General features: G+C 44.1%; 1 pseudogene; it reads right to left on the bottom strand.

The window, feature by feature from the left end:
• Positions 1–19,871: 19,871 nt before the first annotated feature.
• LOC136335549 (sorting nexin-18 pseudogene) lies at positions 19,872–21,619 on the bottom strand (annotated as a pseudogene).
• Between the last annotated feature and the right edge of the window lie 475 nt (positions 21,620–22,094).

Here is a 22,094-nt window from a genome sequence, read left to right as displayed (position 1 = left end):
TTGTAGCTCTGAGATCCTTAAGTATCCTAACAATTATTAAACTCTGCATCTGGTAATTTGGTTACTTTCATCTCACTGACTTTTTTGTGGAGATTTTTCTTGTTGATTCATTTGGATTACATTTCTCTGTCTTCCCATTTTTTCTGTGTGCAGTTTGCAAACTTGTTGGAGTAGGGCAGCTGAGGTTTGTACATAGAATGTGGCCCCTCCTCCAGGGTCTTAATCCCTCAGCCCCTGCTGATTTCTTGAATTTTAATTCTCCCTAAGAAATTGAGCCACCTAAAAGTCTTAATTTCCCTGCTATTTGTTTGCTGAGCCCAGCAGGTAACTTCTGTACTTAGGATGAGGGTAGTGGGCATAAGTTGCTCTTTGGCCCCAGTTGAAATTCTATCCAGGCCTTTTTTTGTTTTTTTTCTGTATGGTAAGTCCACAGGAATGTGGTGAATGTGGCCTCTGAAAACCAGAAGGTGTGGTCTTCCCAGGTAGTCTCTAGAGTTGGGGTGCATTCTCTGTATCAGAAGGGGGGAGGTGTAGTTCAAGTCTCCCTGGAAACCTGAGTCACTGCCCCTGCCCTTTACTTCCTCCTTTTCAAATGGCCTTTTGCACTAATTGGAGCTGGAGAGCTTTTTGGATATGGGTCAACTGGCCTTATGCTAGGCTTGTGCTGGATGGAGAGAATTCCCTTCCCCCTGTATATGGCCTCCTCAATATTGGAGAATGACTCAGCACAGGTATTCCTCTCCCCGTCACCATCTGTGTCCCTGTGCCTCCATCCTCCCACTCTCCTCATGCAAGACCAGTCCTCTCAGCTCTCCTCATCCCCAGAGCCCCTGGTATGTGGCTGTGAGCAAGATTTTCTGCACTGGCCCTTTAAGACAACTACAATTTCACTGCAAGCCATTTTCCACAGACAGAAATCTTGCTCTTCTCCCCACTCCATGCTGTCAGGCTATCTCCTCCAGTCTCTGAGTCTCTAGGCTGGGGCTTCAGTCCTGAGGCTGAGGACTCCCACCTCTCAGGGTCTCTCTCCACAATGAGAATCCATCTGGACCCTCAGCCACCCCTTGCTCCTTGGGTGAGGGAGCCCCCACCACATCACTATTCTTCCTACCAGTCTCGGTGTGCTCATTGGTTTTTGAGTCCTGTTCTTTTATCCAGTGGTCGGCAATCTCATTAGTCAACAGAGCCAAATATCAACAGTATAACAATTGAAATTTCTTTTGAGAGCCAAATCTTTTTAACTTAAACTATATAGGTAGTTACATTCCTTATTGAGGTGGCACTCACATATGGTGTTTTGTGGAAGAGCCACACTCAAGGGTCCAAAGAGCTGTATGTGGCTCAAGAGCTGCAGTTTGCCAACCAGGGTTTTAGTTCAAAGTTGGTTTTTCACAATGATTGTTCTTAAACTAATTTGTAATCCAGTTTGGTCCCAGGAGGTGGCAGTTTGTACATCCGCCTACTCCACTGCCATTTTGGAATCTCCTCATGTGGCTTCTTATAAAAATCCCTGTCTTTGTATTTAGAGCCCATACTCATCCAGCATTACCTCATTTTAACTACATAATTCTCATATTTCCCCATGTATAAGACATATCTTAATTTTGGGGCCTGAAATTTGGGGAAAAAATTTTTTTACATAAAGTTATTGAACTTAAGTTTTATTCATTATTAAACAATAAGTGCAAAGACAACAAGCACAAAAAAGTGGAAAATGCAAGTAAAAATATCTACAACCAGTGTATAAGATGCAAACAGTTTTTAGATCCCAAATCTTTCAAAAAAGGGTGTCTTATACATGGGAAAATATGGCACATTATTTCCAACTAGTAATAGCAAACTATGCAAATTATTTTCAACTAGTAATAGCATTCTAAAGTATCAAGGCTAGGACTTGAACATATTCTTTTGGGTACACAATTCAACCACCCATGCACATACTCCCCAGCATCATGGTCTCACTTTGCTTTTTCTTCATCAGCACCTCAAGTTTTGCCAAAAAGAATGTTCCAGAAGGGTATCCCAGGAGCTTTGCAGGATACTGGAATTGAGGAGAGCCCAGTCTTAATGATTGTGACTGAGGACTCGTGAGTGCCCCCTGAAGTCTAGATCTCCCTCCTCAGAGCATCTGTGGAGGAGCTCTGGGGATCTGGTCCCCTGGGGCACCAAAGCAAGTGAAGATGGGACTTCTAAAAGCACCACGGAGTGTCCTTACTTCAGGGTGTAGCTCAGGCAGGGCCTTGAGTTCACAAATCTCCACTGGCCACAGTGACCCTCTTGCCAAGAATAATGTTCCCAGAGGCTCAGAGCCCAGGAGTAAGTCATAGAAGACCCCCACTGGACATTCATTGTCATAGTGTGACATTCTTGTTCCAGTGGCATTTCCACAGTTCTTTCTCACACTTCGGATGTGGTAGGTGGAGGCAGACAGCAGCTTTGAGCTAAATGAATGCAGAGGAAGTGTCAGGCTCAACAGTCCCAATTGAGAGCGTTCTGAACAGCTGTGGGAAAGGTGGGGTGTGTGAAAGGCGGGGCCAGGGTGGGCACTGGAGCCAGCCTGCTGGAGACCACCTGATCTGCATTCAGGTGGGAGCCCCTCTGCACTAAGTGGGTCACTTGCTTCTATTTTGCCTTTAAGTTCCAGCAATGCCATTACTGACTCTGTGGCCTTGGGCAATTAACTAGCCTCTGTCTATACCTGAGTTCCCTCATCTGTCAACTTGGGAAAGGAATAGGCCTACCTTAAAAAGTCACAGAAAAGATTGGGACAAGATCACACAGATAAAGAGAAGTTTAGCTCTAACCTTACGCATGCTCTGCCCACCCTCACTAAATGAAAGAGAGATCTGAAAATGGTGTTTGCCTCTGGCTTTGGACCTCTGGGTCAGGAGACCTCCTCTGCTCCCAAGCAGGGTCTTTGGATGGTGACACTTGACAAATCACTTGACCAGAGACAAACATAAAGATTGATGTGCAAGGATATTTCCTGCAGCATTACTAATAATAGCCAAAAACTGGAAATGACCCAAATAACCCAAACCAGGGGAAGCAGTTATATGATCGTAGTCCCACTGAGTAGAAGGTTGTACAGCTATTAAATCAAAGATAGTGAGTAAGGGCCCTAGCCGGTTGGCTCAGCGGTAGAGCATCAGCCTGGCGTGCAGGGGACCCGGGTTCGATTCCCGGCCAGGGCACATAGGAGAAGCGCCCATTTGCTTCTCCACCCCTCTCCCCTCCTTCCTCTCTGTCTCTCTCTTCCCCTCCCGCAGCCAAGGCTCCATTGGAGCAAAGATGGCCCGGGCGCTGGGGATGGCTCCTTGGCCTCTGCCCCAGGTGCTAGAGTGGCTCTGGTCGCGAAAGAATGACACCCCGGAGGGGCAGAGCATTGCCCCCTGGTGGGCAGAGCGTCGCCCCTGGTGGGAGTGCCGGGTGGATCCTGGTCGGGCGCATGCGGGAGTCTGTCTGACTGTCTCTCCCTGTTTCCAGCTTCAGAAAAATACAAAAAAAAGAGAAGTTAGTGAGTAAAATACTCTGCAGGGAGTCCCTGTTCTGCAAACTGGACATACCCACATCCACATACATACAAAATGTCACTGGCAGGGAAGATAGCAAATCGGTAACAGTGCTCTCCTCTGGCTGGTGAGGCTCTGGGTGATGGTGCCTGTCTCTGCACTTTCCCATATCTCCCAAATTTTCTAAGACAAATCACTTAGAAAAGAAAGAGCATACAGTGTTTCACAAGCTGGCCACTCACCAAAGGTAATGAGAGATACAATATGTCAGGTGTTAGGGAAGTCTCTTCCCCTCCCTAGAGTAATGCAATATTCTCAGGGGTCTTGTACAGAGTGGAATATTCAAGAAGGATCTTATTGTCCTCAGTCTTCCCTGGTCACCCCTGATATGGCATCAAGAATGCTTCTCTGGCCCTGGCCAGCTGGCTCAGCAGTAGAGCATCAGCCCAGCATATAGAAATCCCAGCTACAATTCCCAGACAGGGCCACAAGAGAGGTGACAATCTGCTTTTCCATCTCTCCTCCTTCTCTCTCTCTCTCTTGCACTCTCTCTTCCCCTCCTGCAGCCATAGCTCAAACGATTCAAGCAAATTGGCCCCAGGTGCTAAGGATAGTTCTGTGCCCTTGCCTCAGAGACTAAAATATAGCCCCAGATGGGCAGAGCATTGCCCATTATGAGGCTTGCTGGGTGGTCCAATTCAGGGAGCATGCGGGAGCCTGTCTGTCTGCCTCCCCACCTCTCATTGAAAAAAAAAGAATGGGTCTCTGCCATGCCCACTGTGCCCATCCTCCCTGAGGACCAGAGTTTCAGGACTTGAGGGATGGAGGGTTGGGGGTGAGGCAAACAGGGAAAACAGAGGACATTCTGTGGGGCTTTCTGTCTCCCAGGAGCCTGAGCCTATACCTGCAGGGTCAGTCTGCCCTTGGGAGTCAGGCCCCTAGCCTGAAGACCCCTGGCCCACAGACACTCCAACATATGCTCTCTCTATCAAGTCAGAGAAACGGAGTTGTCCTCTACTGGGGTACATTTGGTTTGCTTTAAACACAGCAGGGGCAGCCTCAAGAAGTAGCCGCAGGAACGTGCCAATAAGAGGACAACTTCCACTTGTCTCCCTGGGTGAACTCCCCACCGCAGCTGTCACCCACTAGCCCTCCAGGCTGTCCTAGAGCTCCTTGGGCAGGTGCTGTCCACTCAGTCTTGGCCTATGTCCCGCCCTGCACTTGAGGAAGGAGCTCTTAGTCCACTACCTCTCTGTGATTTGAGGTCTAAAACCAGGGCCTGATACTACATGCTGCCCGAGACCTGGTGACACTGGGAGGGCCTCAGATGGCCTGAGCACAGCCTTGTAGGTACTCACAAAGGTGGCAGGTATTCTGCCAACTGCCTCACCAATGAGTGCTCAGTAACGATAGGGATTGAGGAACCCAAGAACAACACAGTACCTTGACTGCACACCAGGGTCCCACCACTCGATAATTAAGCTCCCAGGGGTGCTCTAGTTAAGGTTTTGTCAACAGCTATTTATAAGATGCTGCTTCTCCCTGGCCGGTTGGCTCAGTGGTAGAGTGTCGGCCTGGCGTGCAGAAGTCCCGGGTTCGATTCCCAGCCAGGGCACACAGGAGAAGCGCCCATTTGCTTCTCCACCCCTCCCCCTCTCCTTCCTCTCTGTCTCTCTCTTCCCCTCCCACAGCCAAGGCTCCATTGGAACAAAGATGGCCCGGGCGCTGGGGATGGCTCCTTGGCCTCTGCCCCAGGTGCTAGAGTGGCTCTGGTTGCAACAGAGTGATGCCCCGGAGGGGCAGAGCATCGCCCCCTGGTAGGCAGAGCGTCACCCCCTGGTGGGCGTTCCGGTGGATCCTGGTCGGGCACATGCGGGAGTCTGTCTGACTGTCTCTCCCCGTTTCCAGCTTCAGAAAAATACCAAAAAAAAAAAAAAAAAAAAAAAAAAAAAAAAAAAAAAAAGATGCTGCTTCTGGGGCATAGCCGGAAGTTCAAGAGGAGTTGAGGGGTGGTTGCAGTGCTCCTTAAGCCATTGTGAGCAAATCCCAAAACTTCTGGGGTTTCATGTCACTGTAAGGATGAGCTCATCTTCAGGTATTAAAAAGTCTTATCTAGTTCAATTTAAATCAAAGCTTTATACAACAGTGTGAATACACAGGGGTGGGCAAAAGTAGGGTAATAATAATAAATAATAATTAATAAGTAATAATACAATAATAAACTGTTTTGTGTACTCACAACTACAAACCTGCTTTTGCTCAACCCTCTATTTAACACTACTGAATAGTACACTTAAAAATGGTAAAAAAAAAAAAATGGTCAAAATGGTAAATTTTATGTTTTGTGTACTTATATCATGTTAAAATAAATTTAAATTTTTTTTTATAAAAACCTTCACTCTCACAACCAAATTTAGCCTTTTTTGTATCCCCCAGCTCAGGTTTGTACCACAACTCAGGGACCAGTTGTCGGGGCACATCATGTCACTACACGAGGAGAAAGGGGCTGTATTAGAGTTCTGCAGAGAAAGAGGTTATAAGGAATGCGCTCACATGATTATGGAGGCTGGCAATTCTAAAATCTGTAGAGCTGAAATCACAGTGCACAGTCGTCAGACAGGGAACTCTCCTACTCAGGAGAGACTCAGCCTTTTGTTCTCATCAGTCCCGTGGCCTGGACGAGGCCCCTCAGAAAGGGCTCTGTGTTACTTGGTCTATAGATTTTCCTGTTCATCTTACCCAAAACACCCTTGCCAACACACACAGAATAATATATAACCCAATTTCCTGGGCACCTGTGTCCCAGTCAGGTCGATAAATAAAATTAACCAACCCAGCAGTTAGAGAGCAAAGACAGCAGAAGCAAGTCAGATGGCCGGGGCTCCACTCCATTTCTGTCCTCACTACTGGCTGACCTCTCTGGGCCTCAGTTTCCAACCTTATCAGATGAGATAAGGCCTGTGACCCCCTCCATTGTCTAGGAAACCTCATCATAAGCATGTATTCCATAGCAAAGTTGTTTGCAAAACACAACAGACATCAACAATGGCTATAGAGCTGTCAATCTTTTTAGCCTGCCTTCCCTTTCCGAAGACTAAGGCCCCTGATTTGGAGGTTTCTAAAGAGATAACAGAATCCCAAAGCCCATGAAGCAAGCCAATTTACAGCAGTGGCAGACCACATGCAGGGAAACGCATTGGAGCACAGTTCTCATTTGGCTTGTAGAAAAGATATTATTCTAAGCGACACACAATGAACGCTGTTAGGTGGCAATGAGGACACTGGTGAGCTCTCGGGACAAGTTCATTCATTCCCCTCTCTGTGCAGTGCACTAATTCCAAGTCAAAGTTGTGCTGCCAGATAAGGATCTCAAAATCCTGACACAGACACTCGGGACCTCATTTTTGCCCCATTAAACAGACATCACTGGACATTGTGACAAGGAGAAGGCGAGGACAAGCAACCTTTTTTTGAGCTCCTACTCAGACCTTAGCTACGCCCTGTCCAAGGCATGAGTGAGTGTGAAGTGAAGGTGATTTTATACTGTGTGCTGCAGAAGCTTGCTGAAGACCCTGGGAACACTTTGCGAGAGGAATTAAACATGAGCTGATATTTGTAAAAGTGCTAAATATTTTTCAAGTTTTAAATGACAACCAAAATAGATGTGTGTGTAGGTTTCTCCCTCCAGAGGACCAAGAACATTCTTCAATCACATCGATTCAACTGCTTAACAGACCATGGCTCCCCTCTGTGGGGACTGAAGTTGGGCTCCTGGCTGCTGGATCTAGTTTCATATTCTTACCTTGCTCATCCACTGCATCTCTTGTGGTGTTGTGATAGAGTAGCAATATCCCAAATTGTCCACAGTCCAAATACTCTGATTGCTACACTGAATACGGGGGGAGGAAGAGGACAGAAGAAATATTTGACTGTCATCATAGTCATCTGGCACTGGCATGTTCTGGTCACACTGATGTTGAAAGCTGGCTTTCTCTAGACTTAACCTTCCTCTCATGCGCACTTTCTTGGATTCTCTAGAAAACCCAACCTTGGAGCATTTGGTTGCATTTTCCTCTGGACAGTTATTGATTTGCTCTCTCCTTCACTCTCTGGGAATTTAGGGGTCTGTCTGTCTTTAGGATGACCTCTCTTTACTGGGCTATCTATTTAGGCCAGCCCTCTGACCCTGGTGGTCCATATCTGGTCTACAAGGACATTTATATATCGGTGGCCTTGCTTGGGCAAAAGCACAGTTGGCTCCAAACACCTCTCTCCTCCCCTCTCCTCTTCCCATCCACACTATTGTAGCTTACGTTTACACTCTTCCAGTGTTTATCTGACACCAGTCCCCCAACTTCAGAGGCCACATCCAAGCTATCCAAGCCATCTACCTGAAGCTCTTCTTGCTAGACTTGCATCTTTGTGGACCTCAGATGAAACTTCTGTAGAGAGCCCCATGTCAATAATGTGTCACATTTGCATATGTGATTCCATATGCACAGATTGTCTCTGGAAGGATACACAGAACAGATTCTTACCACATTTGGCCCTAGCCAGTTTGCTCAGTAGATAGAGCATCAGCCCAGTATGTGGAAATGTGGAAGTCTTGGGCTCAATTCTTGGTCAGGGCATGCAGGAGACACAACCGTCTGCTTCTCTTCCTCTTTTTCTCCCCCTTTTCTCTCTCTTCCCCTTTCTTATCCAGTGGCTAAATTGGTTTGAGCATGAGCTCTGAGTGCTGAGGATAGCTCAGATGGTCCAAGCATCAGCCTCAGGCACTGAGGATAGCTCAGTTGATTCAAGCATCAGCCCCAGATGGGGATTACCAGGTGAATCCAGTTGGGGTGCATGCAGGAGTCTGTCTTACTACCTCCCTTCTTTTCACTTATAAATAAATAAATAAATAAATAAATAAATAAATAAATAAATAAAAAAGGATACACAGAACAGTGATTGTGTCAGGGAGAGGAAGGGGGATGGAGACTTAGTTTTCACCATTTAGCATTTTGTACTGTTTGAATTCATTTCTTACACATATGTTTTAGCAAATTAGTTGACATTTTAAGTTAGATTTTTTTGTAAGGTGACTTCCTTGCTCTGACACCACTAGATTGTTTTCTCAGCTATGTTCAGTCCCAGCTCAGTGGTCTTGCGAAGGTGTTAGTAAGCCAGACCAGACACTACTGACTAGTTCTGAGACCCTGAGCATATCCCTACACTTTCTGGCCTCTGTTTCCTCCGCTAGACATCTACCCTGCAATCCTAAAAGGAGTCCATCTACCTGTCAAAGTGGGATAGAATGACTTGCTCAAGCCTGAAGGACAAAACCATTCCTTCTTTTCCCTAAGCCTGTACAGGGTGATTCATGCTGTAATTACCAAGCCCGTGTTTTTCCAAACCAGGGGCTTTTCCAAACTGCCTCCAGCCCTTCAGCTAGCCTCCTCTGGGAACCCTCCCCAAGTTCCTGTGACTACCTCTCTGAAAGACCTTAATTTAACCTCTCCATGCCTCAGATTCCCCCTTACATAATGTGGATGTTACATATAGCATATAAGATATATATATAAGCCCTGGCCGGTTGGCTCAGCGGTAGAGCGTCGGCCTAGCGTGCGGAGGACCCGGGTTCGATTCCCGGCCAGGGCACACAGGAGAAGCGCCCATTTGCTTCTCCACCCCTCCGCCGCACTTTCCTCTCTGTCTCTCTCGTCCCCTCCCGCAGCCAAGGCTCCATTGGAGCAAAGATGGCCCGGGCGCTGGGGATGGCTCTGTGGCCTCTGCCCCAGGCGCTAGAGTGGCTCTGGTCGCAACATGGCGACGCCCAGGATGGGCAGAGCATCGCCCCCTGGTGGGCAGAGCGTCGCCCCTGGTGGGCGTGCCGGGTGGATCCCGGTCGGGCGCATGCGGGAGTCTGTCTGACTGTCTCTCCCTGTTTCCAGCTTCAGAAAAATGGAAAAAAAAAAAAAAAAAAAAAAAAAAGATATATATATAATATTATATATAGCACTTGTATCATAGGGTTCTTGTGGAAATTAAATTGTATAATCCACATGAAGAACCTAGCTAGTGTTAAAGTACTCAAAACTGTCAGTTGTTTTTTTTTTAACCAGAGTACACAATGGCTCTAACTGACCTACCACCAGGTCGGAAACAGGGAACACGGCCTCCTCTGTTGCCGCTCAGGCATTGAAAGGCAAAGTTCTCAAAATGGATTTGGGGTGAGCATGCACACACACACACACACACACACACACACAGCTTCCTTGAACTTGAGAACTCTGTACAGCAATGGCCAACTCAAATGAGACTCAGCGGTGGGGAGGAAGAGACCTTGACCATGGGCATTGCCTTGGACTCGTAGACATTTTACAACGTGTACACTTTCTGATTGCTCTCTACCTGCTGGCTACCAGTAGGTGAAGGGTTACAGGAACTGGGAAGTAGCAGTCAGCAACAAATCAGCAATTTCTTTTCACAGGGTCCTAGAGAATAGGGAAGGACTTTGGACAAGCTACAAGGACAACTCAGGGCTGCTCTGAACATCTGAACCAAAAGCACTTGGAAGCCAGAGGATGGGCAGCACCATCAAGCTTTAAGTTCATCAGACAGAGCTAGAGCCTCCGCTGTGGGCTGTGCTGAGGACCTGGCTCTGGGCTCCTCCTGGACATTCATCAGGGAGATTGCTCAGCCTCATCTTCTGGGAACACCAAAAACTGCTCCCAATGTAAAAAGCCAGCCTTCACGGTCCTGAGCGGGCCCTGGTTTGGGAATTGTCTGTGTATCTTGAAGGAAACAAAGTGCCAAGTTCCTGCCAGGGAATCAGTATAGTCAACTGAGGCCAAAGCCACTTCTGTAAGTTGTGCCCGCCCTTTGCCCTCCATGGAGTCCGTGGAACTGGGGACTGAACATAGAGTGACTTGAGGTTGGGATTGATGGTCCTCAAGTGCCCGAGGCTGTGAGGAGGGGGGTGTGAGTTGTGCATTCATTCACCCTCTCTGTCTTGAGGGGCCCTTGGACCCACTGTTCCAGCCAGAAGCATTCTTCCAGGATCTGCAGAAACTTCGAAGCTTCACTTTCCCTGAGAACTCCGGTGAAGGAGGGTGCCCTTTATGGTGTAGTGACACTACCCCCTGCTGGACAGATGGCAGCATGACGATGAGCCAGCATTGCTGGACATTTGCCAAGAGCCTGCTGTGGGCAAGGCACCAGGTATACAGTAAGTGTTCAATGCATGTTACTTATTGTTACTGTTTAAGTGGTGTCATTGTTACCAGTGCTGTCATGCTGTGAGCACCACTGGAGGTCAGTGTGGGCTGAGGGTTCAAGGAAGAAGGGGTCCAAAAAAAAGCACAAGGGGGATGATGAACCCAAGCAAAGAGAGGACATTTCAAGAGAGGGATGCACTGCACTTCCTGGCTCTGCCTGGACTGCCTCTCTCTCACAAAAAATAGCTTCTCAAAGTGTGAGCTCAGAGCACAGGGCCCTTCTTCAAGGTTAGAGGGGAAGAAGCCACATGTAGCCCACCTGTTACACAGAGGCCTGGCCCTAACTGCCCTGAAACAAAGCCCTATTGGTGCCAAGTTCTCTCAGACCCAGTTCCACTAACAGACCTCCGCAAACCTGCCCCTTCCCTGTCCTGCACAGATTCGCTGAGCTGATCCAGCTTAATCTAAGCTGTGGCCAACCAAAACTTCAAGTGAGCTGACATGACGTTGCTGTTTTCATTTTCTTTCTTTTTTTATCTATTTTAAATTTTTATTTTTTTTATTAATTTTACTAGGGTGACATCAATAAATAAGGGTACATATGTTCAAAGAAAACATATCCAGATTATCTTGTCAATCAAATATGTTGCATACCCATCACCCAAAGTCAGATTGTCTTCCGTCACATTCTATCTAGTTTTCTTTGTGCCCCTCCGCCTTTTCCTTTCCCTTCACCCCCCCAACAACCACACTCTTATCAATGTCTCTTAGTCTCGTTTTTATGTCCCACCTATGTATGGAATAATGAAGTTTTTGTTTTTTTCTGATTTACTTAGTTCACCTCATATAATGTTATCAAGATCCCATCATTTTGTTGTAAATGATGCGATGTCATCATTTCTTATGGCTGAGTAGTATTCCATAGTGTATATGTGCCACATCTTCTTTATCCAGTCTTCTATTGAAGGGCTTTCAGTTGTTTCCATGTCTTGGCCACTGTGAACAATGCTGCAATGAACATGGGGCGGCATGTGTCTTTACGTATCAATGTTTCTGAGTTTTGGGGGTATATACCCAGTAGAGGGATTGCTGGGTCATAGGGTAGTTCTATTTTCAGTTTTTTGAGGAACCACCATACTTTCTTCCATAATGGTTGTACTACTTTACATTCCCACCAACAGTGATTGAGGGTTCCTTTTTCTCCACAACGTCTCCAACATTTGCTATTACCTATCTTGTTAATAATAGGTAATCTAACAGGTGTGAGGTGGTATCTCATTGCAGTTTTGATTTGCATTTCTCTAATAACTAAAGAAGATGAGCATCTTTTCATATATCTGTTGGCCACTTCTATTTCTTCCTGAGGAAAGTGTCTGTTCATGTCCTCTTCCCATTTTTTTATTGGATTGTTTGTTGTTGAGTTTTATGAGTTCTTTGTATATTTTGGATATTAGGCCCTTATTTGAGCTGTTGTTTGAAAATATCATTTCCCATTTAGTTGGCTGTCTGTTTATTTTGTTATCAGTTTATCTTGCTGAGCAAAAACTTCTCAGTCTGATGTAGTCCCATTCATTTATTTTTGCCTTCACTTCCCTTGCCTTTGGAGTCAAATTCATAAAATGCTCTTTAAAACCCAGGTCCATGAGTTTAGAACCTATGTCTTCTATGTACTTTATTGTTTCTGGTCTTATATTTAGGTCTTTGATCCATTTTGAATTAATTTTAGTGCAAGGGGACAAACTGTAGTTGAGTTTCATTCTTTTGCATGTGGCTTTCCAGTTTTCCCAGCACCATTTGTTGAAGAGGTTTTTTTTTCTCCATTGTGCATTGTTGGCCCCTTTATCAAAAATTATTTGATCATATATATGTGGTTTTATTTCTGGACTTTCTGTTCTGTTCCATTGGTCTGAGTGTCTATTTTTTTGCCAATACGATGCTGTTTTGATTGTCGTGGTTCTACAATATAGTTTGAAGTCAGGTATTATAATGCCCCTAGCTTTGTTCTTTTTCTTTAGGATTGCTATGAGTATTCGGGGTTTTTTATAGTTCCATATAAATCTGATAATTTTTGTTCCATTTCTTTAAAAAATGTCATTGGAATTTTGATGGGAATTGCATTAAATTTGTATATTGCTTTGGGTAATATGGCCATCTTGATTATATTTATTCTTCCTATCCAAGAACAAGGAATATTCTTCTATCTCATTGTACCTTTTCGATTTCCCTTAACAATGGTTTGTAGTTTTCATTATATAACTCCTTTACATTCTTTGTTATGTTTATTTCTAGGTATTTTATTTTTTTTGTTGCAATCATGAAGGGGATTATTTTTTTGAGTTCGTTTTCTAATATTTCATTGTTGGCATATAGAAAGGCTATTGACTTCTGTATGTTAATTTTGTATCCTGCGACATTACTGTATTGGCTTATTGTTTCTAGTAGTCTTTTTGTAGATTCTTTGGGGTTTTTGATGTATAGGATCATATCATCTGCAAAAAGTGATACCTTTACTTCTTCTTTTCCAATATAGATGCCTTTTATTTCTTTGTCTTATCTGATTGCTCTGGCTAGAACTTCTAGCACCACATTAAATAAGAGTGGAGAGAGTGGACAACCCTGTCTTGTTCCTGATTTAGGGGGGAAAGCTTTCAGTTTTGTGCCATTTAATATAATGTTAGCTGATGGTTTATCATATATGGCCTTTATCATGTTGAGATATTTTCTTTCTATACCCATTTTGTTGAAAGTCTTAAACATAAAGTTGTGTTGTATTTTATCAAATGCCTTTTCTGCATCTATTGATAAGATCATGTGGTTTTTGTTTTGTGTTTTGTTGATATGGTGTATTACGTTAATCATTTTACGTATGTTGAACCATCCTTGAGATTCTGGGATGAATCCCACTTGGTCGTGATGTATTATTTTTTTAATATGTTGTTGTATTCAATTTGCTAGTATTTTGTTTAATACTTTAGCATCTGTATTCATTAGGGATATTGGTCTGTAGTTTTCTTTTTTGGGGCTGTCCTTGCCCGGTTTTGGTATTAGGGTTATGTTGGCCTTATAAAATGTGTTTGGAAGTATTGCTTCTTCTTCAATTTTTTGGAAGACTTTGAGTAGAGTAGGAACCAAGTCTTCTTTGAATGTTTGATAGAATTTGCTAGTATAACCGTCTGGGGCTGGACTTTTATTTTTGGGGAGGTTTTTAATAGTTTTTTCTATTTCTTCTCTACTAATTGGTGTGTTTAGGCTTTCTGCTTCTTCTTGACTCAGTCAAGGAAGGTTGTATTGTTCTAGGAATTTATTCATTTCTTCTAGATTGTTGAATTTAGTGGCATAAAGTTTTTCATAGTATTCTACAATAATTCTTTGTATATCTATGATGTCCATGGTGATTTCTCCTCTTTCATTTTGGATTTGTTTATATGAGTTCTTACTCTTTTTTCCTTGGTAAGTCTTGCCAAGGGTTTGTCAATTTTGTTGATCTTTTCAACGAACCAGCTCCTTGTTCTATTAATTTTTTCTATAGTTTTTCTGTTCTCTATTTCATTTATTTCTGCTCTGATTTTTATTATCTCCTTTCTTCAGCTGGTTTTGGGTTGTCTTTGTTCTTCGTTTTCTAATTCCTTAGAGTGTGAAGTTAAGTGGTTTACTTTGGCTCTCTCTTGTTTGTTCATATAGGCCTGAAGTGATATGAACATCCCTCTTATCACTGCTTTAGCTGCATCCCATAGATTCTGATATGTCATATTGTCATTTTCATTTGTCTGTAAATATCTTTTGATCTCTGCGCTTATTTCTTCTTTGACCCATTCATTTTTTACAAGTATACTGTTTAGTTTCCACATTTTTGTGGGGGGGGTTTCCCTCTTTTTTGCAGTTGAATTCTAGTGTCTAGGCTTTACGATCAGAAAATATGTTTGGTACAACTTCGATTTTTCTGAATTTGCTGATGTTGTTTTTGTGGCCCAACATATGGTCAATTCTTGAGAATGACCCATGTACACTGGAGAAAAATGTATACTCTGTCACTTTGGGATAAAATGTCCTGTAGATGTCTATCATATCCAGGTGCTCTAGTCTTTTGTTTAAGGCCAATATACCTTTATTGATTCTTTATTTGGATGACAGATCTAAAGCCATCAGTAGTGTATTGAGGTCTCCAAGTATGATTGTATTTTTGTCAGTTTTTGTTTTAAGGTCAATAAGTAGCTGTCATATATATTTTGGTACTCCTTGGTTTGGTGCATATATATTAAGAATTGTTATGTCTTCTTGATTCAGTGTCCCCTTAATCATTATGAAATGACCATTTTTGTTTCTGAGTACTTTTACTGTCTTGTAGTCAGCCTTATCAGATATGAGTATTGCTACGCTTGCTTTTTTTTGGATGTTATTTGCTTAGAGTATTGTTTTCCAGCCTTTCACTTTGAATTTGTTTTTATCCTTGTTGCTTAGATGAGTTTTTTTTAATGGGGTGACATCAATAAATCAGGATACATATATTCAAAGATAACAAGTCCAGGTTATCTTGTCATTCAATTATGTTGCATACCCATCACCCAAAGTCAGATTGTCCTCTGTCACCTTCTATCTAGTTTTCTTTGTGCCCCTCCCCCTCCCCCTTTCCCTCTCCCTTTCCCCCCTTCCCCCGTAACCACCACACTCTTATCAATGTCTCTTAGTTTCACTTTTATGTCCCACCTACGTATGGAATAATGCAGTTCCTGTTTTTTTCTGATTTACTTATTTTGCTTCGTATCATGTTATCAAGATCCCACCATTTTGCTGTAAATGTTCCGATGTCATCATTTCTTATGGCTGAGTAGTATTCCATAGTGTATATGTGCCACATCTTCTTTATCCAGTCTAGATGAGTTTTTTGTAGGCAGCATACGGTTGGATTTTCTTTTTTAATTTATTCTGCTACTGTGTGCTCTTTTATTGGTGAGTTTAATCCATTTACATTTAGTGTAATTATTTACACTTGTGAGTTTCCTATTGCCATTTCTACATTGCTTTCTGTTAGTTTTGTGTTTTGTTTAATTCTTCGCTTTTGTTTTTCTATCTTTTGTTTTTGTTTGGTTGTATTCCATACATCTTTCTTCTGTTGCTATCTTTTTTAAATCATGTGCTTCTGTGGTGGTTTTACCAATGGTGGTTACCATTAAGTAATGGAAAGGGTTCCTACCCTGTTCATTGTAGTGCACTATCTTGTGAGTACTTTTGCACTTCATCGTCCTTTGCTACTGTTAATGTCCATCCTCTCCCTCCTTTTTTTGTTGTTGTTACTGTCATAGTTTAAATTTGGTTTTATTGTGTTCTTGGTAGAGCTTTTACTTGTGGTTTTGTTATGTTTTGTTCTTTTTATCTGGTTGAAAAACTCCCTTTAGTAATTCCTGAAGTGTGGGTTTTCTTATGATAAATTCCCCCATCTTTTCTGTATCTGTGAATGTTTTTATTTCTCCTTGGTATTTGAAGGAGCTTTGATGGGTATAGTATTCATGGCTGAAAGTTCCTCTCTATCAGGACTTTAAATATTGGGGTCCACTCTCTTCTAGCTTGTAGAGTTTCTGTTGAGAAATCGGATGATAATCTAATGGGCCTTCCTTTATATGTTGTATTCTTCTTTTCCCTGGCTGCCTTGAGAATTTTTTCTTTGCTGTTGGTTTGTGCCAATTTCATTATGATCTGCCTTGGAGTAGGTTTGTTGGGGTTAAAAAAACTCAGAGTTCTGTTTGTTTCTTGAATTTGAGGCTTTAGTTCTTTCCACAGGCTTGGGAAGTTCTCATCTATTATTTGTTTGAATATATTCTCCATTCCATTTTCTCTCTCTTCTCCCTCTGATATACCTATTATTCTTACGTTATTCTTTTTGATGGAGTCAGACAATTCCTGTAGGGCTTTCTCATTTTTTTTAATTTTTGAGTCTTTCTTCTTCTCTCTGTTGTGCCTCAAGTTTCTTGTTTTCTATATCACTAATCCTACCTTCTATCTGGCCTGTTCTATTAGCTAAGCTTGTTACCTTGTTTTTCAACTCATGAATTGAGTTTTTCATATCTGTTTCATTAGTTTGTATAGTTTCAATTTCCTTGGTAATATATTCTTTGTGTTCATTGAGTTGTTTTCTGAGCTCCCTAAATTACCTTTCTGTGTTTTATTGTATATCTCTGAGTATTTTTAGGATTTCTATTTTAAGTTCTCTGTAATTTAGCTCCAAGGTTTCCAATATATTAAATTTTTTCTCCATAGATTTTTTCTCATTTATCTGTGCTACTTCTCTGTCTTTTGTATCCATGATATTTTATTTCTTTTTCCTTAATGGCATCTGAGGGTGGTTTTGTTGATAGTATTAATGAGAATTAATAAAGAATAAAAAGTTAAAAAAATTAAAAAATTTTTAAAAATTAAAAAATTATTATTCCCCCCCCTTTTTTTCCTCTCCTCTCCTCTCCCCTTCTTCTTGTGGAAATCTTGTGGTGAACTGTGAAGTATATCGTGCTAAATAGAACAAAAACTACCTGTAATGGAGGGCTTGAGTTGGGGAGAAGTGATAAAGGGGCAAAAAGGGGGTATGGACCCACAAAATGCAAAAAAGGAAAAAATTTGGGTCAAGAATAAAATGATTTGCTTTTAGGTGATGGTTGACTAAGAGATATGATGAGAGAAATAAGAGAAAAATAGGAAAAAGGGGTAAATTTTTAAAAAATTACTATTGTATTTAGTGGAGCAAGAACTAGATAAAATGGAGAGCCAGAGTTGGGAGCACTGCTAGTGAGTTTATAAAGTGAAGTAAAAAAACCCCAAAGTGCCACAAAGAAAAATTTGAGTCCCAGATAAGGTAATTTGTTCATGATTGAGGATTGAATGAGAGGAAAAGTAAAAGAGGAAAGTAGAAACTAATATAGAGGGAGGATAAAAAAAGAAAGAGGAAAACACAAAAAGAAGAAATAAGAATAAAAGGAGAGAGAGAGAGAGAGTTAAGGGTTTTGGAGTGCAACCCTCATAGAGAGAAAGGAAGAAGAAAGAAAAGATAATGGAAGATGTAACACTTGTGGGTAGTGTAGTTCAAGGATAGGAGAGAGTAAGACCAGCAGAGAATTAAATGACCAAATTGGAAGAGGAAGAAAGTAATCAAGACAAGAAGAGAAACAAATGAACAAATATAATAAAATGGGATAGGTTATAAAGTCTGTGGATTATTCTTGATTTTGAGAGGTTATCTTCTTGCTTTTTCTTTTCTCTCCCTCTTTCTGATCGATGACTCTGTACCCCGAGTTCTGCCCCTGTGGCATGCTTATTGCAGTTGATAAGTCTCTATGGTGATGTCATATATTGGACTTCAGTCTCGTTGTCAGTAGAGGCTCATTAGCATTTGCAGGCTCCGCCAATGATAGAGTCCATATTTCCAGAGCCTCTCTCCTAGTCTTTCCTTCCTGAATTAGTAGTCTGATGATCCAGCTATGGGGTTGCTGCTGCCTCTGCCTGGAGAGTAAGAGGCTCAAAGAGCTGGCAAATCCCCACTCTATTTCCACTCAGTGCAGGGCTCTGGATAAGGCTCGATCAGTCAGAGTCACTAGTATAATCAGGCGGGGCTTTGGCCCACAGAAAAGCCTCTGACTCTGCTACTCTGTCCGGTAACACAGGCACCCACTCCCTGGGGAATCTCTCACCCACTCTCTGCACTCGCTGACCAGGATATCAAGCCAGCAGCCTCTCACTCCGAGTGAGGCACCCTGCCTGCATGGAAAAGTTCGAGCATAGGGAATTTCACTCCCACTCACTCCCCATGCGCTGCTTTTCAGGGCACACGGGCGACCTTGAGACTCTGGTTTCAACCCAAAGAAAGGCCTCTGACCCTGACCCTCTGTCTGGTAACACGGGCACCCACTCCCAGGCCTCTAGGAGGAATCTCTCGCCCTCTATCTGTGCACGCCGACCAGGCGATCGGGGCGGATGGCTGTCCCAAGTGCCTTTCTTTGTCTGGATTTGGCACAAGCGTTAGCTTGTGTTGACTGGGTTGCCACAAGCACAGTTTTTCCTCGGCTTGGATGTCTATGCCACAGCCTGGTTCGGATGTTTGTGCTGCAGTCTGGTTCTATTCACACCCTATGCCTGCCTTAGTTCCTATACTCTCAGTTCCCAGTGAAAGCAGCCCTTATTTAGGTTAGTGAGGAAGGCGGAGTGTTTCTTTCTCTTTATTTCCTTTGGGGTTAATTATATATTTAGTCAATTTTTCACTCAATCATACCTTCACGTTTAGTGTGGAACTTCTGGAGGCTCCAAGGATAGATTTTTATGTTTCTGGTTGAAGATCTTGTTGAATTTTTGGGGAGATTTATTGGTATCGCTCCTTATGGCGCCATTTCTCTCAACCACTGCTCTCATTTTCATCAAGATAAGAAAATGCCATGATAGTTGTCGGAGTTAATAATTTAACAATGCAATAGACCTTGGTAAGGCGGCCACAAAGTGATTGTAATAATATATCAAGGGCCAATAATAAAAAAGCTTCCTCTCATTGTGCCAGGAGGCAGAGAGAAAGGAATCAGAATCCTGAGGGCTTACAGAAGTTTTTGCATCAGGAAAACCTTACTTCTAAGTCTGGTCCATGGGAAAGCTTTAGATACATTTGGCTAGTACTGGCTCAACTCCTCATACATTTTTTTATTTGTTTTTCTATTTGGGGCATTTTGTTTGTTTGTTTGTTTTACTTGATTCAGAAGTAACTATGAACTCTTCTATCTCCTCCTGCCCCTGCTCCTCTGTTCCTTCTGGTAAATTTCTGGAGCGTCTAAAGCACCATTTCTAAGCTCCATCCCTTTGCTCCCTGGTGAGCCTTGGTTAATACTAACAAATGGTTTATTTGGGGTTTTTTGTGGGGTTTTTTAAATAGTATAATCATTATTCCAAAAGTTACAACAGTAGTGTAGGCACACATAGCATAATTTAGTTACAATGTGTGGTACTGTTTCTACTATACAATCTTATTAACTGTTTCTTCCCTACACCATTATCTATTCAGTCCAGTCTCAGTTCACACAAAACCAGCCTTGTATCACACTGAGAGTTGGCCAATATCACTCTTTGATAGCAGTTTATTCTTTTGGAGAAATTATTCTTGAACTGGAACAGTCCACAACCCAATGTCCAGTCATTAACCACTACCATATTTGTGAAGAGCCCCTTCTAACTTCTGCATCACTTTTTTGGAAAAACATTATTTGTTGTTGTAAGAAATCCTGCATCTAGGCCCTGGCCAGTTGGCTCAATGGTAGAGTGTCGGCCTGGCATGCGGGGGACCCGGGTTCAATTCCCGGCCAGGGCACATGGGAGAAGCGCCCATTTGCTTCTCCACCCCCCCTCCTTCCTCTCTGTTTCTCTCTTCCCCTCCCGCAGCTGAGGCTCCATTGGAGCAAAGATGGCCCGAACGCTGGGGATGGCTCCTTGGCCTCTGCCCCAGGCGCTAGAGTGGCTCTGGTCATGGCAGAGTGATGCCCCAGAGGGGCAGAGCATAGCCCCCTGGTGGGCAGAGTGTCGCCCCTGGTGGGCGTGCCAGGTGGATCCCGGTCGGGCGCATGCAGGAGTCTGTCTGACTGTATCTCCTCGTTTCCAGCTTCAGAAAAAAAAAAGAAAGAAAAGAAATCCTGCATCTATGACTTAGTCTCTTACTCAAATTTGATGGAAATGGCAAATTTTAGCCAAGGTGGCAAAAGAAATAGTGTTGCATTGATCTTGAATGTCATCAGCCTCTGGACCTCCATCTTCCCTTCTTCCACGGGTCATCAGTTCTTCTTTACTTTGGTAAGAGCTCCTTTCTGCACAGGGATGATGTTGGGGAAGTCAGCCAGCGCTAACAGGTCCATGACCGGGTCCAGGTCCTGCCTGGGCAGCTCCGCAGAGAGCTCACAGATGGCGTCATAGGCGTCTCCGGTGAGGGTTTCACCCAAAGGCCTGGCTGAGACCGCGCAGGGACTGACCCACCTTCCCATAATCCTCCTTGAAGCGCATCACCTGGCTTGTGTGCAGACTCAACGGCTGTGTGATTGAGCTGCTGTGTGCTCTGTCCACCTTTCTGGTGAATCTCTTGAAGTCGTTGCTGTCGTTTCCCACCTCCTGCAGGTCCAGCGCAGCAAAAGGCCATGCGCTTAGCATCAGGAAAAAGTTGGCGCCCATCATCTCGTTCCTCCGGCCTTCCTCTTGCCTTGCTCCCAGGCCTTCTCATTGGTACCACTGGGGGCAGGTCAGAAAGTGCTGGAAGACACTGCACTGCACCACCACTGGGGGGTTGGGCATGTGATTCATCCACCAGGTGAGGCCCTTCCTGCACTTGGAGATGAGTTCGCCTCAAAGTGGCCCGTGGCCTGCTTCTCTGGCAGGTGGGGCACCCACCGGGGAATTTTTTGGCCAGGCCCGCCTACAGCCACTCCAAGTGCTTGTAGGGCCAGTGCAGAGGCACCTGCACAGGTGTGGACACCAGCTTGTAGATGTAGCTCCTCATGGCCTCGAACTCGGTCTGCTTGGTGGAGTCGTTGATGGTGCACGGTAGGGGTTCTCCTACCATTCAGAGCCCTTGGGCCCCAGCACCACACACAGCTTGTCCCTGTCCTTGATGCAGCCCAACGCCTTGCCCAGCACAAAGGTCTCACCACCTGCCTTGATGAATGTGGAGAAGCTGCTCAGATGGCCAAGCTCTCGGCCCCCCAACACCTACTGCTGTGCGGGCACTGGGCCACCACCTGAGCCTAGCTACGGGTCAGAGAGTGTCTCCATGGTGTGGACGCCCTCCAACCAGCCCTCGATGTCCTGCTAGCTGCACAGGCTCAGCACCTCGAGCTCTTGCAACGAGATCTCACTCACGTTCTCCGACCTAAAGTCATACAGCTTCCATGCGCACAGACCCATGGTGCCAGCCCAAGCCCGCCCGGCCACCGGAGGGCCCGCACAGGGAGCCAGAGGCAGTGCCCTGCGCCCCACCGCAAGCGCCCACCTCCTGCTCCACACACCTCAGACTGGGAGCCAAGCCTGCCAGGGTTTACTTGTTTTGTACAATAGAGCAGTTGATGGAGAAGATTCCCCTTTCTTGACTAGCATTCACACCTCCTCTTCCGAAAGGAGAGAAAAAGGCATTCTAACCATCAGCGGGGAATGTCACAGCTCTGATTCTGATGCCCGCGATGGTGGTGATGACCAGGCTCCCCTCTTCTTCTCAGGGCAGGCTCCAGCCTCCTGACTCAGCAATCCCACTCCAACTGCAGAACCCGGCACACCACGCAGTACACACATTTCCACTCAGGACATCTTCCAGGGTATCTTTTCCAGACCTGTTTTAAAATCAACAAGTTAGTTCTGATCATCATGTCATAGACTTTTCCTCCCT

Source organism: Saccopteryx bilineata, chromosome 4 (assembly GCF_036850765.1).
Source record: "Saccopteryx bilineata isolate mSacBil1 chromosome 4, mSacBil1_pri_phased_curated, whole genome shotgun sequence".
Lineage (NCBI taxonomy): Eukaryota > Metazoa > Chordata > Mammalia > Chiroptera > Emballonuridae > Saccopteryx > Saccopteryx bilineata.
The sequence above is the reverse complement of the archived record's forward strand: the minus strand, read 5'-3'. Positions and strand labels throughout refer to the sequence as shown.